Raw genomic sequence first — 26,599 nt, 5'->3', positions numbered from 1 at the left:
TATGTTTGTGCCTTGGAGTCAGCTGGTGAATCACTCAGTTGTACTATATAGAGGTAACTTGTACTGTAAATCATTACATATTGTTTTTTCTCTGATTATTTTCCCGTATTGTAGTCTCGATAGAATTTAAAGATTTTACACGCTCTGTGTTACGTTTGTCTGAGCTCGGAAAATCAATGCTTGTTTAAAAACAATCAAACAAGTTTCTAGATTGATTTGTTTTTGGGTACCCGTAATCTTGTATCGATGGAGCTTAGGAATTATATTGTTCACTGGCGTATAAAGATATCGTATCCGCGTACAGTATTTAGACTATGTGCTACATTAGTTTGATCACTTCTCCTTTTTTATAGGATCTGAACTTTTTTAGAGAAGAGAAACTGGCTAGACTTTACTGATGACGATGAATCTTTATACATGACACTAACCCCTATCGTTCTTCGTTTCAATTGATAAATATCTTCGGAATGTTATCAGGTATCCTATCAACATCGATGGTCAAAAAATATCAGTCTAATTTGAAGGAAATATCCCGCATTCAGCAATAACATTGTTCTTTCATCGTTTCAGTAAAGTGAGAAACAGGCCGGACTTTGCTGACGATAATATATCTTATGATTAAGGACGAAACCCTTTTTCTTCTGTGTTGTATATGTGATGGCTATTCCTCAATTACATATCGGTTTACTAGAAAATTACAATGTACAATAATGTATTAGTAGATTAAAACGACTTGGCAGTTCTGGTCCCTTCCATCCCCACCCAATCACCCAGATTCCCACATAGTGATCACAGCTGTTTGTCCTCCTAGAAACATAATACACAGACATGGCCTTCGACTTTTCACTACAAAACACATATTGATTATCGCTCTCAAGTGTTCTTACTGAGCGCTGGAGTAACAATCACACGTGTTCTCACACTTAACGTACAGGTTAACTTAGGTACTTCGATATTTTCATTAAATGTCTCACTCAAACATAGTGTCTAACTGATAACAGATCATACATAGTTAAACATTAATGTATTAGTATATTATCATATGGTAAACTGAGTCGTAATTCTGAATACAAGGTTATCTGCAGCCGTTAAATGTTGGTTAGAAAGTCATTATATTGTAAATTGATAGCTCGTTATCTTAATCTATATAGCTGTATAGTACTCAATTAGTATACTATAGTGAAACCAAAGGTTGTGGATAATATATGTGGCAATAAAAACTAGGTCACTGTGTTATATGATGGCGTAAGTTTCAATGTGGCAATATAAACTAGGTCATTGTGTTATATGATGGCGTAAGTTTCAATGTGGCAATATAAACTAGGTCATTGTGTTATATGATGGCGTAAGTTTCAATGTGGCAATATAAACTAGGTCACTGCGTTATATGATTATGTAAGTCTTAATTTAACAATATAAACTAAGTCATGGTGTTATATGATGACGTCGGTTTCAATGTGGCATTACAAACTAGGTCACTATATTATGTGATGGCGTAAGTTCCAGTGTGGCAATATAAACTAGGTCATTGTGTTATATGATGGCGTAAGTTTCAATGTGGCAATATAAACTAGGTCATTGTGTTATATGATGGCGTAAGTTGCAAATGTGGCAATATAAACTAGGTCATTGTGTTATATGATGGCGTAAGTTTCAATGTGGCAATATAAACTAGGTCATTGTGTTATATGATGGCGTAAGTTTCAATGTGGCAATATAAACTAGGTCATTGTGTTATATGATGGCGTAAGTTTCAATGTGGCAATATAAACTAGGTCATTGTGTTATATGATGGCGTAAGTTGAAATGTGGCAATATAAACTAGGTCATTGTGTTATATGATTATGTAAGTCTTAATTTAACAATATAAATTAAGTCATGGTGTTATATGATGGCGTAGGTTTTAATGTAGCAATATAAACTACAGTAGCTCATGGTGTTAAATGGTGATGTAAGTTTAAATATGGCAATAAAACTAGGTCACTGATATTCTACATATGTATAATGATTTAAGTCTCAATTTGACAATGTAAACTATATCACTGATGCAATCAGTCTTATGTAGCATTAAAAACTAGGTCACGATGATTTATGATGGTGTAAGTTCCATTGTAGCAATATAAACTAGCTCACGACATCATAGCATGGTGTAAATATTAATGGCCTTGCAGGTAGGGCGTTAGAATTGTACTAACAGCAACTATTGCATGATTGTAAAAGGTGACTAAAAGGATCTTATCGTTTCTCTTCTTCTGAACTAACTTTCTCTTATGTAACGTCTCCCTTGACACCACCTCACTTTTGGTCATCGGTTGACTAGGACACGATGTTATCTGATGGCGTAAATCTCACTGTGGAAATATAAACTAGTTCGTGGTGTTATTTATATATGATGGCGTAAGTCAGAATATAGCAAGATAAAGTACTTCACGCGGTTAGACATGATGGTGTAAGTCTCATCAATGTATCGATATAAACTTGGTCATGATGGTGTATGCATCATCAATGTATCTATTTAAACTAGGTCATGATGGTGTAAGCCTTATCAATGTATCTATTTAAACTAGGTCATGATGGTGTAAGCCTCATTAATGTATCGATATAAAATAGGCCATTATGTTGTAAGCCTCTTCAATGTATCGATATAAACTTGGTCTAGATGGTGTATGCATCATCAATGTATCTATTTAAACTAGGTCATGATGGTGTAAGTCTCAGTAATGTATCGACATAAACTAGGTCATGATTGTGTAAGCCTCATTAATGTATCGATATAAACTAGGCCATTATGGTGTATGACTCGTCAAAGTATCCATATAAACTAGGTCATGATGGCGTAAGCCTTATCAATGTATCTATTTAAACTATGTCATGATGGTGTAAGTCTCAGTAATGTATCGACATAAACTAGTTCATGATGGTGTAAGTCTCAGTGATGTATCGACATAAACAAGTTCATGTGAGCTAGGTCATGGTGATGTAATTATAAGCCTCGTTAATGTATCGATATAATCTAGGTCATGATGGTGAAAGGTAGTATATAACTCAATTTGTCAATATAAATTATAACATACCAATGCCTGTTTGTCTTCTATCGAAATGTCATTGGAGGAGCCACGAGGTCAAATATATCGTGTAACAATAATCTGTGTTGTCCGTGACGAGACCAGACAAATAACATCATACCATACCCTGTGTTGTACGTGACGAGACCAGAACTATAACATCATACAATACCCTGTGTTGTACGTGACAAGACAAGAACTATAACATCATACAATACCCTGTGTTGTACGTGACGAGACCAGACCTATAACATCATACAATACCCTGTGTTGTACGTGACGAGACCAGACCTATAACATCATACAATACCCTGTGTTGTACGTGACGAGACCAGACCTATAACATCATACAATACCCTGTGTTGTCCGTGACGAGACCAGACCTATAACATCATACAATACCCTGTGTTGTCCGTGACGAGACCAGACCTATAACATCATACAATACCCTGTGTTGTCCGTGACGAGACCAGACCTATAACATCATACAATACCCTGTGTTGTCCGTGACGAGACCAGACCTATAACATCATACAATACCCTGTGTTGTCCGTGACGAGACCAGACCAATAACATCATACAATACCCTGTGTTGTACGTGACGAGACCAGACCTATAACATCATACAATACCCTGTGTTGTACGTGACGAGACCAGACCTATAACATCATACAATACCCTGTGTTGTACGTGACGAGACCAGACCTATAACATCATACAATACCCTTGTGTTGTCCGTGACGAGACCAGACCTATAACATCATACAATACCATGTGTTGTACGTGACGAGACCAGACCTATAACATCATACAATACCCTGTGTTGTACGTGACGAGACCAGACCTATAACATCATACAATACCCTGTGTTGTCCGTGACGAGACCAGACCTATAACATCATACAATACCCTGTGTTGTACGTGACGAGACCAGACCTATAACATCATACAATACCCTGTGTTGTACGTGACGAGACCAGACCTATAACATCATACAATACCCTGCGTTGTACGTGACGAGACCAGACCTATAACATCATACAATACCCTGTGTTGTCCGTGACGAGACCAGACCTATAACATCATACAATACCCTGTGTTGTACGTGACGAGACCAGACCTATAACATCATACAATACCCTGTGTTGTCCGTGACGAGACCAGACCTATAACATCATACAATACCCTGTGTTGTACGTGACGAGACCAGACAAATAACATCATACAATACCCTGTGTTGTACGTGACGAGACCAGACCTATAACATCATACAATACCATGTGTTGTACGTGACGAGACCAGACCTATAACATCATACAATACCCTGTGTTGTACGTGACGAGACCAGACCTATAACATCATACAATACCATGTGTTGTACGTGACGAGACCAGACCTATAACATCATACAATACCCTGTGTTGTACGTGACGAGACCAGACCTATAACATCATACAATACCCTGTGTTGTACGTGACGAGACCAGACCTATAACATCATACAATACCCTGTGTTGTACGTGACGAGACCAGACCTATAACATCATACAATACCCTGTGTTGTCCGTGACGAGACCAGACCTATAACATCATACAATACTCTGTGTTGTCCGTGACAAGACCAGACCTATAACATCATACAATACCCTGTGTTGTCCGTGACGAGACCAGACCTATAACATCATACAATACCCTGTGTTGTCCGTGACGAGACCAGACCTATAACATCATACAATACCCTGTGTTGTCCGTGACGAGACCAGACCTATAACATCATACAATACCCTGTGTTGTACGTGACAAGACCAGAACTATAACATCATACAATACCCTGTGATGTTCGTGACGAGACCAGACCTATAACATCATACAATACCCTGTGTTGTCCTTGACGAGACCAGAACTATAACATCATACAATACCATGTGTTGTACGTGACAAGACCAGAACTATAACATCATACAATACCCTGTGATGTTCGTGACGAGACCAGACCTATAACATCATACCATACCCTGTGTTGTACGTGACGAGACCAGACCTATAACATCATACAATACCATGTGTTGTACGTGACGAGACCAGAACTATAACATCATACAATACCCTGTGTTGTACGTGACGAGACCAGACAAATAACATCATACAATACCCTGTGTTGTACGTGACGAGACCAGACCAATAACATCATACAATACCCTGTGTTGTACGTGACGAGACCAGACCTATAACATCATACAATACCCTGTGTTGTACGTGACGAGACCAGACCTATAACATCATACAATACCCTGTGTTGTACGTGACGAGACCAGACAAATAACATCATACAATACCCTGTGTTGTACGTGACGAGACCAGACCAATAACATCATACAATACCCTGTGTTGTACGTGACGAGACCAGACAAATAACATCATACAATACCCTGTGTTGTCCGTGACGAGACCAGACCAATAACATCATACAATACCCTGTGTTGTACGTGACGAGACCAGACAAATAACATCATACAATACCCTGTGTTGTACGTGACGAGACCAGACCTATAACATCATACAATACCCTGTGTTGTACGTGACGAGACCAGACCTATAACATCATACAATACCCTGTGTTGTACGTGACGAGACCAGACCAATAACATCATACAATACCCTGTGTTGTACGTGACGAGACCAGACAAATAACATCATACAATACCCTGTGTTGTACGTGACGAGACCAGACCTATAACATCATACAATACCCTGTGTTGTACGTGACGAGACCAGACCTATAACATCATACAATACCCTGTGTTGTCCGTGACGAGACCAGACCTATAACATCATACAATACCCTGTGTTGTACGTGACGAGACCAGACCTATAACATCATACAATACCCTGTGTTGTACGTGACGAGACCAGACCTATAACATCATACAATACCCTGTGTTGTACGTGACGAGACCAGACCTATAACATCATACAATACCCTGTGTTGTACGTGACGAGACCAGACCTATAACATCATACAATACCCTGTGTTGTACGTGACGAGACCAGACCTATAACATCATACAATACCATGTGTTGTACGTGACGAGACCAGACCTATAACATCATACAATACCCTGTGTTGTACGTGACGAGACCAGACCTATAACATCATACAATACCATGTGTTGTACGTGACGAGACCAGACCTATAACATCATACAATACCCTGTGTTGTACGTGACGAGACCAGACCTATAACATCATACAATACCCTGTGTTGTCCGTGACGAGACCAGACCTATAACATCATACAATACCCTGTGTTGTCCGTGACGAGACCAGACCTATAACATCATACAATACCCTGTGTTGTCCGTGACGAGACCAGACCAATAACATCATACAATACCCTGTGTTGTCCGTGACGAGACCAGACCTATAACATCATACAATACCCTGTGTTGTCCGTGACGAGACCAGAACTATAACATCATACAATACCCTGTGTTGTCCGTGACGAGACCAGACCTATAACATCATACAATACCCTGTGTTGTCCGTGACGAGACCAGACCTATAACATCATACAATACCCTGTGTTGTCCGTGACGAGACCAGAACTATAACATCATACAATACCCTGTGTTGTCCGTGACGAGACCAGAACTATAACATCATACAATACCCTGTGTTGTTCGTGACGAGGACCAGACAAATAACATCATACAATACCCTGTGTTGTACGTGACGAGACCAGACCTATAACATCATACAATACCCTGTGTTGTACGTGACGAGACCAGACCTATAACATCATACAATACCCTGTGTTGTACGTGACGAGACCAGACCTATAACATCATACAATACCCTGTGTTGTACGTGACGAGACCAGACCAATAACATCATACAATACCCTGTGTTGTACGTGACGAGACCAGACCTATAACATCATACAATACCCTGTGTTGTACGTGACGAGACCAGACCAATAACATCATACAATACCCTGTGTTGTACGTGACGAGACCAGACCAATAACATCATACAATACCCTGTGTTGTACGTGACAAGACAAGAACTATAACATCATACAATACCCTGTGTTGTACGTGACGAGACCAGACCTATAACATCATACAATACCCTGTGTTGTACGTGACGAGACCAGACCTATAACATCATACAATACCCTGTGTTGTACGTGACGAGACCAGACCAATAACATCATACAATACCCTGTGTTGTACGTGACAAGACAAGAACTATAACATCATACAATACCCTGTGCTGTTCGTGACGAGACCAGACCTATAATATCTAACAATACCCTGCGTTGTCCGTGACGAGACCAGACCTATAACATCATACAATACCCTGTGTTGTACGTGACGAGACCAGACCTATAACATCATACAATACCCTGTGTTGTCCGTGACAAGACCAGAACTATAACATCATACAATACCCTGTGTTGTCCGTGACGAGACCAGACCTATAACATCATACAATACCCTGTGTTGTCCGTGACGAGACCAGAACTATAACATCATACAATACCCTGTGTTGTCCGTGACGAGACCAGACCTATAACATCATACAATACCCTGTGTTGTCCGTGACGAGACCAGACCTATAACATCATACAATACCCTGTGTTGTCCGTGACGAGACCAGACCAATAACATCATACAATACCCTGTGTTGTACGTGACAAGACCAGAACTATAACATCATACAATACCCTGTGATGTTCGTGACGAGACCAGACCTATAACATCATACAATACCCTGTGTTGTCCTTGACGAGACCAGACCTATAACATCATACAATACCCTGTGTTGTCCTTGACGAGACCAGACCTATAACATCATACAATACCCTGTGTTGTCCTTGACGAGACCAGACCTATAACATCATACAATATCCTGTGTTGTCCTTGACGAGACCAGACCTATAATATCTAACAATACCCTGCGTTGTCCGTGACGAGACCAGACCTATAACATCATACAATACCCTGTGTTGTCCGTGACGAGACCAGACCTATAACATCATACAATACCCTGTGTTGTCCGTGACGAGACCAGACCTATAACATCATACAATACCCTGCGTTGTCCGTGACGAGACCAGAACTATAACATCATACAATACCCTGTGCAGATTGTCTGTTCTCTAATTACGTTTGGTGTCTGATGGTCCATCAATAATTTACAGATCATGTGTATTGGAGACAGGAATGGATATCTGAGAATATATCCAGAATTTAAAGTGGCTACAACTATTTGATACAGAAGTTAGATTAACAACACATATAATATGTGAGTTGTTGACTTAAGATAGCCGCTTATATTACATACCAAATGGTTTTAGTAATTAGGCTAATTCGTGATGCATCATTCGAACTAATTAACACGTAGAATATTCCCCGTCAACGGTCTACATATAGCTATATAGTATGTGCATTGTATATATGTGGTATGGGTAGAGAACTGTTGATTACGTAAAATTATTGTCTTTTTTTTATCTTACATCATAAGGTCTTTATCCATACACAACTGCACTACATAATATTTGTACTTGTAAAATTAAAACATATGCATTGTAATTTGTAAGCATTGTAATTATCAAAATGTTGGTAATTTTGGTGTTGAATAACTAAAAAAGCTCTTTGTGATTCGTGAGTATGCAAAATACGACACACATAACTTTAATGAACGGAAGAATATGCATGTAACTAACGTTTATAAATTAAATACTATTGTTTTGCTCAGGCCGTAGAACTTTTCCATTTTCTGTAATGACCCTATCCGGATTAGGTAAAACCAAGCGGTAACGGACCTGATTTCCAGACAGATGTCCGGATATTGTTGCCATTTCCAACTTTTTAAATACCTTCGGTGCCGTATGACCAGCGGTACATGGAACCGTGATATAGCCTTTAGTGTTAGTTATCGTGAATTATTAATTACAATTTATAGAATTAGCTACTACAACGGTCAGGCAACTCACGTGCGGCTGTTACCCTATGCGAGATGTGTGCCCGTACTTTTACTTGGAAGTTAGGTAGGGCGAGATGCTCCTAGTCCACAAAATCAACACATCGTTACTTGTAAGCCTTGTCTAATTATTGGTTTTGTTCAAGGTCCTAATAATACGCAGATTTTATGGCTTGGCCATGTGTATTCATTTTGTTTACTTCCTTGCAAAAGATCTGAACATTCAGGGAAGACCAAACAACAAGTTGGTTCTTTATGAGCCGGACACGAATTATAATGATCTGTTAAGAATCTCATAACAGTTTTGGATATTATAAGTGAACTTAAGAATAAAGTAATCTGTATAAGGTCTTCACAAAAATCTTTATTTATATTATAGATATTGCCAAAGCGTAAATGGGTTTGGTTGAAGGTTCTAGTAGCACACATCGGACATTAAGTGTAGGCAAGAGAAAGTGGACTGAAAAAGGCCAATCTTGAAAGTATGCCTAAAAATATTGTTATTGAGGCAACACTATCTTTAGCACTACTATTTATGCAGATTTTGAATTAGCTTCTCAAAAATGAAAAGATAGAAATTATGTCAACATTACTCATACTCGTTTGAATTAATTTTTCAATTTCAACAAATTCTCAAACTATTCACACTGCACGTCCTTTATACCAAATCTCCTTACTAGAAAACTTTATACTTTCTCTTTTACGAAAGATGCCGAACATTTCCGATTGAGAAACTCAAGAGAATTTGTCCCTGACATGTAAAATTGTCCTTGGCATATCGTTCTCAAAAGAAGTACTACATAACAGTAATAGGATTGGGCTTGTCATTGCATATAGACTTTAACTTAATTTATAGCCAGAGTAATGTATTTACCGGAATTTAACAGGTCCGTCTCTTCATTTAATCAGCATGATCTCCGTCACGTGATTTATTTGCACGGCGGAACATGATGTGCCTTTAAAGTTCTAACCTTGTTAACCAATACCTCTTCTTTTGTTCTCCCTGTTTAAAATGTACTGTTTATAGACATGTTTTCTGGCAAGTTCAGCAACAATAACTCCTCATTACGATTAGTATGGTAACCCACCTAATGAAAGAGTAAGGTTTCCACCAAATATAGCAAAAAAAAAAAAAAAAAAAAAACAACGGTTCCTTGCAAAGGTATATATACATGTACATAAAAAAAAACTCTCCTAAGAGTGTTAATTCTCTCTCTTAATGTACCTATATATAGACTAATTAATTACTCGGATTAGGATATTTGTCTTATTTATGTTTACGTCCAATTAACAGCAATTGTCATACCAAGGCGTGCGAGGTGTAGGGATGAAGGAAAGCCGGTGTATCCGGAGAAAAACGCCAATGGATGGTCAAAACGTTGCAACTGCCTCGCGTGGGTTTCGAACTCGCGAAACAGATGTGGGAGCCCTCCAACCCCTCCCCTAGCTACCCGTCCTTTCCTAATACGACAGAATCGATATCGCCCCAACAGAACCGATTCATATACAAATTGCACATAGCCATTGTCGCACAGTTGAGAATGCAGACCGTCAGTATTACGTGTTGCAATCTCCCTCTTTTTCTGGATGATTCAAAATGATTCACCCGGAGTGGCATTTCAGCTTTGTCCAATAAAACTACCAGGTTGAGTTTTTGCATCACGAAACTCTCTCTTATTGAAATAATACGTGTAAACATATCCTTATGAAGTGTGGTGGATGGCAGATGAGTCTGTCCTGTTAAAGATAGCGTGCAGTGCATCCGATTCATAAACGAAACAGTCAAACCTGTCTATAAAGACCAACAAAGTAGTGTTGAAATGGCTATTTGGGAACCTGAGAAAATGGTTTTATTACGCAGACGGTCTTAATACAGAGATGGTCGCTAAGACAGGTTTCACTCGGTACAGTACATGTATAAGAAGCTCAGTGTCGCAAGTAATTAAAATCAAAGTTTCAAATTTGATCTACTCACTCAATAAAAAGCTACAGTATTAATCAAACTTCAAACTCATTAAGATACGTGTATACATGTACTTAGTAACAGAATATCAAACCCAGGTAGACTATCATTTGTTTGTTTGGTAAAACAATTAATGCTCAAATTATTTTCAATTGACTGATACATGTATTATACAAAGTCAAAGTCAATAGCGTTTAACCCCAATTTAAAAAAAAATCATTACAATAATATTAGAACATCTGTACAAATAAACTTAATCATAAGCTTATGGTGGCTGATTACGGCCATCTCGTGTTGTTGTGTTGTCGCCTTGTCGTGTTGTCGCCTTGTCGAGTTGTCGCGGTCTCAAACTGCGACAACCCGAGATTTAACAGTTAAAATGTCGACTTGTCGCGTTTTTGAACCGCGACAAGTCGACAACACGACAACACGACAAGTCGACAACACGACAAGTCGACATTTCAAACACGCTAATTAGCGCGTACAGAATCTCGTGTTGTCGCGGTAAAATGTCGACTTGTCGTGTTGTCGAGTTGTCGACTTGTCGTGTTGTCGACTTGTCGTGTTGTCGAGTTGTCGACTTGTCGCCTTCCTGTTACACATGCGCAAATCATATGAAATAGCCACTATCTTTGAATATAGAAAACTGAAGTCAGTGCTTGTGAATATTTGGTGTGTTTGTAATATATTCGATGTACAAAATTGTTTAAAAATCATATTTTCCCCATTGTTAACTCTTTTGAAAAGTATTATACTTAACGGAAATTATAATATTAAATTAAATAAATATTAACAAAACAAAGGATGTTGTCAGAACACAGAACAAAAATGTTTGTATAATGAACAGTGACAGAGACGACAAATGTATATCAACTTAATATTGCAAAATATCCTTTTAAAATATTGTGTTATCAATCGGTTAAGACTTATTATTCAATTTGAAGAATTGAAGAGAACACGGCTGATAAGACGAAATATTATCTATTATTACTAATTACTGTAATAGGTTATGTGTGTAGTACATCAAACAATAACCTTGATTAAGATCTAATAAAGAATTTGATGTAAAACGATTAGAAAAAAAATCATAAAAACTTTCATTTAGTCCAAAGCGTTATAGAACAGATAAGGTGTTGTGCCCCATCTTTCTGGTAATTAGTTCATGTATTTTGATCATCAGCATGCATTACAATGTACATAATGTAAGTATTTTTTATAGAATTTATATATTGTACAGTTAAACAGTAAGATTTACCCTGGAAAGTTTGAATGTGTAACTCGACTGCAGTAATTCATACAATAGTATACAAATGCTGGAGCATAGATACTTCCAGGGGATATCAATTTAATGGAACTCTGCATGCAAAAGAAAAATACACAATTAGTATTTCTGGGTCTAGAAATTCCTAATACACAAAACATGTGTTCATTTTACGAAGTGAATATCATAATTATATAATAATCTTTCTCAAAGCGATCAATTTGTGGTTAAGAGAGGCTTGGCTAATTATGATACATTCAAGTGTAATTGACCTGTGTTAATATGGTCCGAATATGCTAAGTCAATAACAGCAACTCAAGTTACATTACGCAAACATTGCGTTCTTCAGGGTGGTGTCCTATGGTCAATTGCTTTTTCTTGTAACTAACATGCACATAGATACATATCTAGTACAAAAAATAAGGACCTCAGTTTCGGTTCATATGGTGTTATACCGCCCTGGTATAATTTAAAATAATGACCTCGGGCTACGTACGGCCTGGGTTATTATTTATTCTACCAGGGCGGGATAATAACATATATACAGCCTTATACACTGTACATGTATATCTTATTATCTGCATTGCTTTTATCTTTATATTCAGAAATTCCGTTGTTATTTTCGATACATTTACCATTATTCTCCGTCATTATATCGAGATATTCGATGCATTTTCCTTTATAATATGTAGCTAAAATTAAACTTTATATTCGGTACAATTTCTTTTAATTTTGGACACACTTCTTTTATATGATGTGCAACCTTCTTTATATAATGTGCAAACATTTATATGATGAAGATCAAAGCCGGCTTATAATATATGCATAATTTTTCGGCTGCTTTCGTCTTAGTGACAGCACTTTGTATAGTTGTGTAGGATTTTGAAAAGAAAATGATTGCTCTTACCAACGGAAGTAACCTTTTTTGTGAAGACTTACTAGAAATATGATTTTAACCGTTAAAACTACATGTAGATGGACTAATTTCCGTTTGTCTCGGGATCTATCCATTCCTTCTCACTATATATCACCATGTAGATTACGATTATACCGATTTTTGTATTTAAACTCATAAAACGTCTAAAATGGTCTATACATGACACTCCGATGGGTCCAAATTATTGAATCGCCATCTACATGTAGACAATTAATCCTGTGTCTACATTGGATAATCAGTATAAGAAAAAAAATGATTTTGTTTTAATTTTAGATGTGCTACTATTTTGTTAATTCATATTATGAAAATGAAAACAATTAAGAAGCAAATGCTAATTGAATTTTTCGTTTCGGAAAGGTACATGTAGTGGGTCTTTAAAGCATTATATACATGTATGTGCCGTAATTTTCATACTCACGAATCAAGAGCTTTTTGATATTTTATTCACCATCAACCTTTTGAAAATTACATTTACTAGTATGAATAAGTACTGAAAATGATTTTGACATTACGTATGCGGTCAGGCTATGAAGCCAAGATGTGGTCGACAATTTCATTTAACATTTTTATAAAATAATAAGAAAATAAAAAAATGATTACTGCAGGTATGCATTCATATTAACATACATAAGGCATAAATTCTGACTTGTAAATAATGTTTACAAGGCATCGTACATGGTTTTCTGACCATTTGAATGATTATCACACCTTAAAACAACCTGATGGTTTTCAATAGTTTCCTGAAGAAAAAAATACATGCCCAGTTACGGCACATATAGCTTAACCAATCAATAAATAAAATCGGGTAATTAATAAAACAAAATGTTCCCAGCCGCCATACAACATCTATGATATAGGTACATGTATATATTATCCGAATAGCGTATATTGAACTTTGATTCCTAGGCGTGGCAACATTATAAGATTTTTCAAATATCTACATATATATGTAGATCTGCTACCCTGTTGAGATCAGCCGCTTGATTTTTACACTTTACCTTATCCTAAACATGTTTCCTAACAGGTTTAGTTGAATTCGGACCAGTTGAGAAGATTATGGAATTGTTATGTTTATGGTGATAGAAGACAAATGAAAATGATGTCGATAGGTCACCTGCCTGGGTGACCACCTTGTCCTTAAGGCTTAATAGCCCGAAGGCCCGTTAATCTGAACGTCCGTTAGTCCGAACGACCGTTAGTCCGAACGACCGTTAGTCCTAAGGCCCATTAGTCCGAACGTCTGATAGTCCGATAACCGATATAAATGTACAGGACTCAGTAATAAACTTGCTAAGATATGTGTAACTCTAGATTGACACCATCTTCAGTGACCCACGGATGATGGCACTACTCTACGCTACATTTATCACAAATGTAGCGTAGGGTCATCGACAAAAAGCGAAATGTGACTAATTTTAACAATTGTGAAAAAAAAACATAATCTTGCAATACATGTATGTAAACGTATCCGATATGAAAGAGTGTATATGTACACTGCAATCCTGGCTATTAGTTTCCCAGAAATTACCATTATGCGAACCATTTTCATTATTGAAAAAGGGGAGAATAAACAAGTAAAAGGGAGAAGAAGGAAACACAAAAATAAGTCGCTAAATACATATTTCATACATGGTGATATATCTCATCCATTCATGCAGCCATGTTATCCCTATGACCATAGGACACCGCCCTGAAGAACGCAATGTTTGCGTAATGTAACTTGAGTTGCTGTTATTGACTTAGCATATTCGGACCATATTAACACAGGTCAATTACACTTGAATGTATCATAATTAGCCAAGCCTCTCTTAACCACAAATTGATCGCTTTGAGAAAGATTATTATATAATTATGATATTCACTTCGTAAAATGAACACATGTTTTGTGTATTAGGAATTTCTAGACCCAGAAATACTAATTGTGTACTTTTCTTTTGCATGCAGAGTTCCATTAAATTGATATCCCCTGGAAGTATCTATGCTCCAGTAATTGTATACTATTGTATGAATTACTGCAGTCGAGTTACACATTCAAACTTTCCAGGGTAAATCTTACTGTTTAACTGTACAATATATAAATTCTATAAAAAAATACTTACATTTTGTACATTGTAATGCATGCTGATGATCAAAATACATGAACTAATTACCAGAAAGATGGGGCACAACACCTTATCTGTTCTATAACGCTTTGGACTAAATGAAAGTTTTTATGATTTTTTTTCTAATCGTTTTACATCAAATTCTTTATTAGCCAATCTATAGACAACTTATCACTTTTTGTGTCACAAACCCTTTAAATCAAGGTTATTGTTTGATGTACTACACACATAACCTAGTACAGTAATTAGTAATAATAGATAATATTTCGTCTTATCAGCCGTGTTCTCTTCAATTCTTCAAATTGAATAATAAGTCTTAACCGATTAATAACACAATATTTTAAAAGGATATTTTGCAATATTAAGCTGATATACATTTGTCGTCTCTGTCACTGTTCATTATACAAACATTTTTGTTCTGTGTTCTGACAACATCCTTTGTTTTGTTAATATTTATTTAATTTAATATTATAATTTCCGTTAAGTATAATACTTTTCAAAAGAGTTAACAATGGGGAAAATATGATTTTTAAACAATTTTGTACATCGAATATATTACAAACACACCAAATATTCACAAGTATGGTGGCATATTTCTGCCATCGAGTTGCCGACATTATATCGGAAGATGTCGACATAAACAGAAGAATATGTCGACTTACCACATGACCCTGTCCACATAATGATTCCAGGATAATTATGTAGAAAGTCGGTCACTCGGCGATTAATCGTGTTTATGCTCGGGTGTGACACCGACTTGTCAGTTATCGATGTCGACATCTAAACTAAAAGATGTCGACATCTGGCCATGGTCTTGAAAGTGGAATTCAAAGGCTACCCTTTCATAGGGCACTGTGTATATGCAGCACGGCACCATACAGCAGAGTTCGACGTTGATTTTGTTTATTCAGAAAAAGTTTTTATTTATTTGATTTCAAAATTAAAAATTGTGATCCTGCATATCCCGGCCATGCAGCTGTAGCCTGCGTGTATGTACACATTGTAACTGTTAGTCCGAGCAGAGGAAGTTAGAGTGCAATTTAAGGACTCTGCTTTGTACAACGAATTTCCATCCTCTTGGCCATAATCATTTATTAATATATATAACCGTGGGTTGAAAAATCGTTTAAAAGCTGTGTGTGTGCTTTGTGGATTAGCATTCGTACCAAGTCCATGTGGTACATACCGTACTATACTATATTACAATGATTTTTTCAAGATTTCATTTTTTGCGAATCACGAAAAATACCAGTTACGTAATTTAAAAGCCATAAACGTCACAGTACAGATACAAAATACCCATTTGGAAACCAGCTTTACTTGTTAGTTTGCCCTGTCCATATATATACATAAATATTTACATCCCTCGACACACTTAAATAAAGGCACAACGATTTTTTGTTACGGTCTGAATGGCCAGATTCAACCTTTGGGCTAAAAATCCTCCCGCGGGACGCGGTTTTAGCTCCAAACTCGGGATATATCTGCATCTATTTTTTGTAGTAAAAACGTTGTAAAAAAAATCACGTGCTTATACCTCATTCATGCCATTGGCCGGAATATACAATTGCATTATGGGTAACTAGTGATCACGTGATTGTGTGTTTACTTCCAAATATGGTGATAGTTTGCTTGCCATTTCTTCGGAGAAATTGATTTATTTGAAAATATTTAGACTCCAAACTGTTATTAATATTGCATGCATATCATTTTGACTTGCACATATGTAATATTTTACTATAAATAATGAACTGAACTGAGTTGTAAAACTGTCATTTCCACGTTTTGTAAATAAATGATATAATACGAATTGACCATTTCAATAGGTCTAACCGTCTAATCTAAGATCAGCGAAGATCGGCTACTCCCGGCTAAATCCGAGAATTCGAAATTTATATTTATATATATCATTACCTGCTTTAGGGTTCAGAACATATACATATAACACAGAGAAAGTAAGATCTTCTTCAAAAGGCCTAATTTTGTATAAATACCAGGTCAGAGAAATCACTCTATTTGGAAGTAAACACACACTCATGTGATCACTAGTTACCCATAATACAATTCCATATTTATTTCGGCCAATGGCATGAATGAGGTAAAATCACGTGACTTGTTTTACTACGTTTGACTACATAGAACGCGTGTTTTGTACCATTATTGGGAAAATCCCCCACGGATCGTGATTTCATTTCCACCATTTGAAACAGAAGGCTTAGAGTAGACGTTGATTGTGAAACATTGATAAATTGAAGATTACATGTTGTGCCATGGCAGATGTCAAAGTTCATGTATACATACTCGACAATTACTTGAAACATCATCTAATTAATTTGTGTTGAAATTATAATTGATGTTGACCAGGAAATGCACCAGGCTATATTTGGTTGAATAATGCGTGGGAGGTGAATTAATCTTAACTTTTCCACTTTGTGGAAAATCCTTCAAAACGGATTTATCTCCCTTGATTAAAATGACAACCCATGTACCTTTGCTATGATATAAAAAAAAAATCCTTTTTAAATATTAATCAAATATGTGTATTAATTTAATTTGAAACATGTTTGTTTTGCTGAAAATTTGCAAAAAATAATATCAATACAAAATATTCATGATCGTTATTTGATTGTTGTTGTTTTTGTACTTGCTGTAAAATGAGAAAAACCGTGTTGTGGAGAAGAAGTTTGTTAAAATTTGAATTGTTTACAAATGGATGAGATTTGAGAATGAGCAGAAGGCAATAAGGATATATACATTTATGTCTAACAGTCACCTGAATTCCGATATGCACAGTTATAAATAATGTTTTGCTTTTAAACAAACAAATAAATATGTCTCAGCCCTGTGACTTGGCACATAGGTCAAGATCATTGATTTGAACAAACTCTGTATCCCTTCATCCCAGCATGCTATGGCCAAATAACATGTCCATGTATGAGGTTCTTGGTTATTAAGAAGATTGTAAATTGTTTACAACAGACACTGGATGATGCCAGCCAAAAGACAATTGCAATAGGTCACACAGGAGGAGATTAATTCAACACACAATCATATATACTTTATATACTTTTTCTCATAAATCATTACATATAATCCTTGTACACATCCACATCAATGGCGACGCTAACAGGAAATTAATGAATATGCAAAATGGCGTGCGAGCGTTGAAGGGTCGAGATTTTGGTGTTTTGGGGGTCCGGGGATCTCCCCCGGAAAAAAATATGATTTTGATGATGTTGCGAGCGCCGAATGCGCGAGACTTTGGTGTTCTGGGGGTCTGGGGGTCTCCCCCGCGAAAAATATTACGATTTGGAATGGCCAAGATGAGTTTTACGGTGTATTTTGAGGATTTTAATGCGTTCTTAACGTGGTAATTTTTCGATTTACATTTACCTGCATTTAGAAATTATAATTGTGAATGTCGTCATACCATTATGCAACCCTGCTCGATCTGAACATACGTCTTCACACCATCAGCACATTGTTGTTTAACTAAAAAAATAATGAATTGATTTAATTGTGTTGCTTAGACATATAAACAATTTAATATTTTAAGAAGCATTTTGAAATAGTAGAATCCCTTGATTGACATTTTTAGTTTAGTTCATGTGTATTGAATTTTTATTATTAAAGGTTTGGACATTACGTGCTTGAACTTTTAGGAAATGCGCCGCAAAGCGGCAAAATTTTCTAAAATGAAGTACGAAAAATGTGCAGGAGGACCCTTTTCTTCCTACGCCCCTGCAGTTGCACATTTAAAAAGTTTGATGAATTGGTACCCACTACTGACTGATGTAAATCATGCCAATAAAAGATGGATCTTTTCTCTATTTCTGTATTTTTGTTTACCTTTTTCTTTCCTCTTGGAAATGTTTTATAACATGGGAAAACTAAAAATGAAGTCTATATAGCAGGAATTACAAAACACATAGCCACCTGTCAACCATGCATGGTTTTTTCTGATTGGTCACCCGAGTTCGGATACAGAATGAAACAAATACATACACTGTATATAAGCACCATATATTGGCCTATCAGGCCCATGAAATCAGCCAGTGACGATATCCATTTAACCTTTTAATATATGAAGAGTATTTGATTCCATTACATATGTTTCCTTTGAAAATTGAGCAAATAATGCTCATAAATGTGTTTCCCTATTTAAACTATGGTAAAGACCCTATCTCCTGGGGAAAATTCCCGAGACCCCAGGGCCATGAAATTCACAATATTGGTAGAGGGCCTTGAGACCTTTCAATCTATGGAGAAACAAAATGATACATTTTCGTACGGAACCTACCGAAGCATAATGAGTTAGGTCCTAGGTCCCAATTTACCAGGCGGGAAGCAGCCATGTAAGCACATAAGCCCGTGTTTCTTAGTATATGTGTACATACATGTACATGTATGTATTAGATTCCCAAAAAGCTAAGTGGGCTATGCGGAAACTTATAACTATTTGTTTGGAAATAATATGATATGATAGTATTGCTAACAATTTCAAATGGTGGAAATGAAACCACGATCCGCGGAGGATTTCCCCTATAATGGTACAAAGCACGCGTTCTTTGTAGTAAAACGTAGTAAAACAAGTCACGTGATTATACCTCATTCATGCCATTGGCCGAAATAAATATGGAATTGTATTAGTGGGTAACTAGTGATCACATGAGTGTGTGTTTACTTCCAAATAGAGTGATTTCTCTGACCTGGTATTTACACATAATTTGGCCTTATTTTCTCTGTGATATATATGTATATGTTCTGAACCCTAAAGCAGGTAATAATATATATAAATATAAATTTAGAATTCTACGAATTTAGCCGGGAGTAGCCGATCTTCGCTGATTTTAGATTAGACGGTTAGACCTATTGAATTGGTCAATTCGCATTATATCATTTATTTACAAAACGTGAAAATGGCAGTTTTACAACTCATTCAGTTCATTATTTATAGTAAACAGTGCATATGTGCAAGTCAAAATGATATGCATGCAATATTAATAACATTTTGGAGTCTAAATATTTTCAAATAAATCAATTTCTCCGAAGAAATGGCAAGCAAACTATCACCATATTCGGAAGTAAACACAAAATCACGTGATCACTAGTTACCCATAACACATCCGGCCAATGGCATGAATGAGGTATAAGCACGTGACTTTTTTTTTACTACGTTTGACTACAAAGAACGCATGTTTTTACTACGAAAAATAGATGCAGATGTATCGCGAGTTGGGAGTTTAAAACCGCCTTCCTGGAGGATTTTTAGCCCAAAGGTTGAATCTGACCATTAAGACCGTAACAAAAATTCCTTTATATAAGTGTATCGAGGGATGTAAATATTTATGTATATATATATGGACAGGCCAAGCTAACAAGTAAAGCTGGTTTCCCAATGTGTATTGTGTACCTATACTGTGACCTTTATGGCTTTTAAATTAGGTAACTGGTATTTTTCGGGATTCACAAGAAAATACAACATAAAAAAAATCTTTTTATTTATTTATTTTTTTTTTTTTCATTCATTCTTTTAATATAGTATAGTACGGTATGTACTACATGGACTTGGTACGAATTCCAATCAACAAAACACACACACAGCTTTGAAACGAATTTTCAACCCAAGGTTATATATATTAATAATTCGTTGTACACTTCCTTAGCTCGGGCTAACAGCTACGTACACGCAGGCTACAGTTTCATGGCCGGGATGTGCAGGATCACAATTTTTTTTTATTTTGAAATCAAATAAATAAAAACTTTAATTAACAAAATCAACGTCGATCTCTGTTGTATGGCTTTTGCTGCATATACACAGTGCTCTATGAAAGGGTGGCCTTTGATTTCCACTTTCAAGACCAGATGTCGACATCTTTTTGTTTAGATGTCGACATCAATAACTGACAAGTCGGTGTCACACCCGAGCATAAACACATAAATCGCCGAGTTACCGACTGTCTACATAAATATCTTGGAATCATTATGTGGGCATGTACATGTGGTAAGTCGACATATTCTTCTGTTTATGTCGACATCTTCCGATATGATGTCGACTTAATGCCTTAACGATGTCGACATTATTAAGTCGTAAGTCGGCAAATCGATGGCAGACATATGCCACCATACACAAGCATTGACTTCAGTTTTCTATATTCAAAGATAGTGGCTATTTCATATGATTTGCGCATGTGTAACAGGAAGGCGACAAGTCGACAACTCGACAACACGACAAGTCGACAACACGACAAGGCGACAACACGACAAGTCGACAACTCGACAACACGACAAGTCGACATTTTACCGCGACAACACGAGATTCTGTACGCGCTAATTAGCGTGTTTGAAATGTCGACTTGTCGTGTTGTCGACTTGTCGTGTTGTCGACTTGTCGCGGTTCAAAAACGCGACAAGTCGACATTTTAACTGTTAAATCTCGGGTTGTCGCAGTTTGAGACCGCGACAACTCGACAAGGCGACAACACGACAAGGCGACAACACAACAACACGAGATGGCCGTAATCAGCCACCATATAAGCTGTATATGTTATTTGACAAGTACAGTATGTACTCGTAGATTGAACATTGTAACTTTTCACATGCACTTACCTGTTCATGTACTAACATGTGCAATGTACAAATGTACATGTACATCCGATCATGATGCATCATCATGATCACAATACATATCGCCAAAGTTACATCCATTAATCTCAAGGGACAGACAAAAATTTAAATGTAGTTCCCGTGTTTCATTCGTTATTATATATTTTGCTATGCGTTAAGCTAATTAATTATATATGCTTTCTAGACAAGAATATACAAATACCTTGTATACAATATATCTATTCTGGGCAAATCCGTAAATTCTTCCCGGATGTTGGTTTTCTATCCATGTAAATAGAATATCCCCGATCAATGCAACGCTTTACAGGTTGATCAGATCCTTTACAAGCGTTTTTAAGACCTTCAAAGACGACATGGAAACACACGTCAAATATTATCTTTATTTGCTGTTAAAAACCTGTTAAATTACTGCCGATTAAGCCCGTGATTATGTCACAGTGTAAATAAACTTTGTAGAGGAACGCTGGATATATTAAACTACCAAACTGGAGCTACAAAGGTAAATACGCACCCAGACAATTCAATATTTTGCTTAGGCCTACAACAGTTGGACTGTCATTGGCGGTTTCATTGATAAATGATCAATTTCACTTTCTGTTGAATGACGTTACAATAGCATGTGTAACAGTATTGATGCAGCATAGTGTTATAGACTTTTGTGTGCACACTTTATCTTTATTTTAGCACAGAACTGTAGTTACAGGTGTGTGAACATTTGCTCATAAATTAATAATCATTCAACCACAGTCGTCTGCATCTGGTTTTGGAAAAATACAATGTCCTACCCCTACTATATGAACATTTTTTTTTTCAAACCAGAAGCAGACGCCGTGATTTAACAGTACATTTATACTGTATCACAGGAGTAGGACGTTCTGTCAATAATATATAGTATAAATATAATAATCAATTATGCACTGTTAAAAAGTTCAATTTATGGAAATAATGGATTCGAATTTTCTGTTTATTGTTGATTCATATATTAACACTCTATACTTGTCACAAAACCTACGTATGAAAAGGAAATCCACATAAGATTAGGAAGTTTATTTCCGCAACAGATATTCCGTTTTTGGTCAACTGATTATATTAGAAGGTGGTCTATCACTTGAACACTTGCAAATAAAGAGTAATAGCACTGAGCTTCTGCCGGATGAAGATTACATTCGTCAGATCATAAAAGTGTTTGAACCGCTTGATTACATATATAATGAGCTGACTTTAAAGATGCTCCACCGCTGACAAATGGTATTTTTTCACTATCAAAACAGGAGCAGACGATTTAGTATTTTTCTTCAGTTACAAAATTTTCTTACTTTACACCTTTACCACCATCGAAAAGTTTGAGCTTCTAATTTTACTTCAAGTTAAAAATATAAAAAATAATTAATTGCATCCCGAAAAAAATCCGTGTTACTATATCCTATATGGAATGAAGTACTGATTGCGCACGCAACAAAGGCAAACTAAATTATCTGATATTATTTTTTATGTTAATTAGACATATACATACACGATTAAACACCAATTATTGTTCAAATGATGAATATCATTTATGGTCTGTCGGCGGTGGAGCATCTTTAAAGCATCGCATTCACGCTGATTGGATTTTTTACAGTGGGTAAAAAATGGCGGCCGCAAACTGAAGCTGTCAGTGTGTAGGATTAAATTTTGAAGATTGAGTTTTTGCTTATATTTTCATGTATGTGTTACCTTAGAAGTGCTTCGCACTTCGTGCCCTTATAAAAAATATCCCTATATGCTACATAAAGTACATGTATATAGGGGTATTTTTTATATATTTATACTATATGTTATTGACATAACGTCAAACTCCTGTGACTGTACTGAATTATAATCCAGCAATATTATAATACGATTGTGAAAATCTTATGATTGGCAATGCTGTAATGTTAGATATTAGTAATAATATGTTTTAAAATTGTCTTGACGTGATAAACCTGTTACATCAATTACATATATATTGCCAAATTAAAGTGTTCTGATTTTTTGTAGCGAGTAATTATGATTAACCAAAAACATTTCTAAAACTGAAAGCAATTCTTATCAATATGCTGTAAAGTAAAATAATGTCTTCTAGCTGCTACTATGAATAGCTTTGAAAAATCTGACCTGCTAAATATTGTGTTGAGATTTGATTGATCAACACGCTCCCAACACAATATTTAGCCCTATTTAACCCTTAAATCTTGGAGTCTGCAGACATATGTTTCATGCTTGTCTGATACATCAGTAACTACAAGTGAGATACATAGACAGGTAATTATAATGTACAGATATATATGTCAAACTTCATTGGAAAAAAATGTCACTGTTTTTAAATATTGAATGTTGGATATCTGTAATTTATTAATGGATGTATATCCATAATTCAGAACATTAACAATATACATGTAGATCATAATCGGTACTAGTATGTACTATGCCTGTAATATGTGATTTTTATTTTTAAATTAATTTTGTAAAGTCATTAAAATTATTAGCTTACAATTAATACTACACTTAATCATCATTAACTTCTGAACAATTTGATTTAAAATAAATAAATAAAATGTTATTTTTTATATTGTTCTTATAATGAACATGCTTATTTAAATACCAAATTAATTAATGGTTATATATAACTTACCCATAGTATTTTCCATTCCCTATCAATGTTCCTTTAAGATGTCTACAATACATGTACACCTGTGTATTAAATGAACTATGCTTGTTAAAGTTGTAACAAAGTCAGATTTTGTTGGTTACCATGCATGTAGACCATCAGGTTCGCTGTACCGTGTTCAGTACTTTACATAAAGCAAAAGAGGCTGAAGAATAAAAAAAAACCACATATAGATATATGAACAACTAGCAGTCTAAAAAAATAGAACCATGAGACCAACTGAATGTGTTCCAGTAATAAAGATTTGGGGAAAATGTACTTATTTGTTGTAAATTCTTTTTTAGTGCGAGAGTATGTTGTTTTCCTTGTCAGGTGCAGAGTCTGTGTACATCCGCTATGCACAGATTCCAATTGCGCACGCGATAGCGGAAGTTACTGTCTTATACCGTCTCATATATGTTTCTGGTTTAAAAGACTTCGCAGGAATTTAGTGACACCAAAACATATACTAATTAAGAGATACCTGTCAGTGATGTTCTAACATATTCGTTTTGTGTAAACTTCAAACGTATCATACAAACTCTTGCATCCGTCATGATATTCTATAAGCATCTGATCGACTTTGAAACCTTCCGGAACAATAAAATGCAAAATAGGTTTATAAAGTTAATAAAAAGTGACGAAACGGATAACTTTTAGAATTGGCCAAAGACATTTACAGCGTCATTAAGCAGATTATATTTGATTTATTTCGCATCAACCTAAGTCATATGTGTAAGTTGCACTATCGTTTACTAATCCGTAACCATAGACCACATTTGCTGCGGTTATGTATAAAATTACCCAGCCTTGCATAAGAGAAACAAATTAAAAAACATTATACAATATCAGTCCGGGTGCCTGAGCTCTAGATCTGATGTACCCAGAAAGGCATTCAAGCATGACACAGGTAAGTCACCATGTGCACAGAGACTGGACAGTGCTGTAGCGGACGTCTATTTTGAACAGCGTAACAAAGCCGTTTTCGTATATTCGGAACAACCGGTTCGCCCATTTGTTAAAGTCATTATTTTCTGTATAAATCCTGGAGGACCTGCAGTTTTTAATGTGAAGGCTTTGTCAAGGCTCGTCCGAAAACAATATAAAATCACCAGGTTCGTCTTTAATTCATAAACAAACAACTTGGTTTATTTTTAAACTGTATAATCGAAAACGGCCCTAGTCTATCATATCAATATAAATAAAATCATAAACAAACTTCTATGAAACAAATAACAAAATTAACAAAGTTCAAAGTAATTTCACATTTATAGTTATGAAGTAAAGGAAAGTATTTATTACAATACATCAAGGACGTAAACCATCTCCTTGCAATAGTCCCAAGGATAATGAGTGATTGATAGTGCTACGTTCACCTGTTGCCGAGGATGATATTTCATATAGGCTTGTAGATATATATCTACGGGTTATTTATTAAATATGTTAAATTTTTGAAAGTGCAAAATATCTCCGAGCATGGCCTTATAGATGCATATTGTGCTGGAAATTAAGCTTTTAGAAAGTAGTTAGCGAGCACTTTATGTCTAACAGACATATTTCTAGTTTTAAAATGAATGTATGAATTAAAGAATGGGTTGCACATGCATTTATAGGCTGAAGTACACATCAATAATTTTAATATTCACTGCAATATATTTACAAATGATGTTAAAAACAGCTAGCTGGCGCTCTAGAACTCTAAATGATAACAGATTTCCCATAAAAATTTGATTAAGAATTGGGAATGATACAGTCTATTACCAATTTTGGATTTTGATCAATTTGTATTATGTTTAAAAGTGCAAGTCTAGAGTAGAAAAAGCTATATTGTATATGTGTGGTATTAGATATATACTGCAGCAAGCAGACACTGCTCCAGTACAGTTCAATATCTGTCAGGGACATGCAAACATCATTATATAACACAGTAATGGTTTTGGGTTCTCGCTACCCCAATTTAATACTTTCAGATTGAAAAATTTGGCTGGTTTT

General features: G+C 35.9%; 1 protein-coding gene across 5 annotated transcripts in view; it reads left to right on the top strand.

Annotated features, from left to right (window-relative positions):
• Positions 1-26,599, top strand: part of LOC138319403 (putative N-acetylated-alpha-linked acidic dipeptidase) — a 254,988-nt gene that overhangs the window by 184,791 nt on the left and 43,598 nt on the right. For 3 of the 5 annotated variants that reach the window (XM_069262530.1, XM_069262515.1, XM_069262523.1), the window contains exon 1: positions 22,275-22,441. The exons of the other annotated variants lie outside the window; for them this stretch is intronic. The gene's annotated coding sequence lies outside the window, so the exon portion shown is untranslated. Of the gene's footprint in view, positions 1-22,274; positions 22,442-26,599 lie in introns of those variants that run through there. 5 annotated transcript variants of the gene reach the window in all.

This window comes from Argopecten irradians, chromosome 1, assembly GCF_041381155.1.
Source record: "Argopecten irradians isolate NY chromosome 1, Ai_NY, whole genome shotgun sequence".
In the NCBI taxonomy this organism is placed as follows: Eukaryota; Metazoa; Mollusca; class Bivalvia; order Pectinida; family Pectinidae; genus Argopecten; species Argopecten irradians.
Note: the sequence above shows the minus strand (reverse complement) of the source record. Positions and strands in the feature narration are given on the sequence as shown.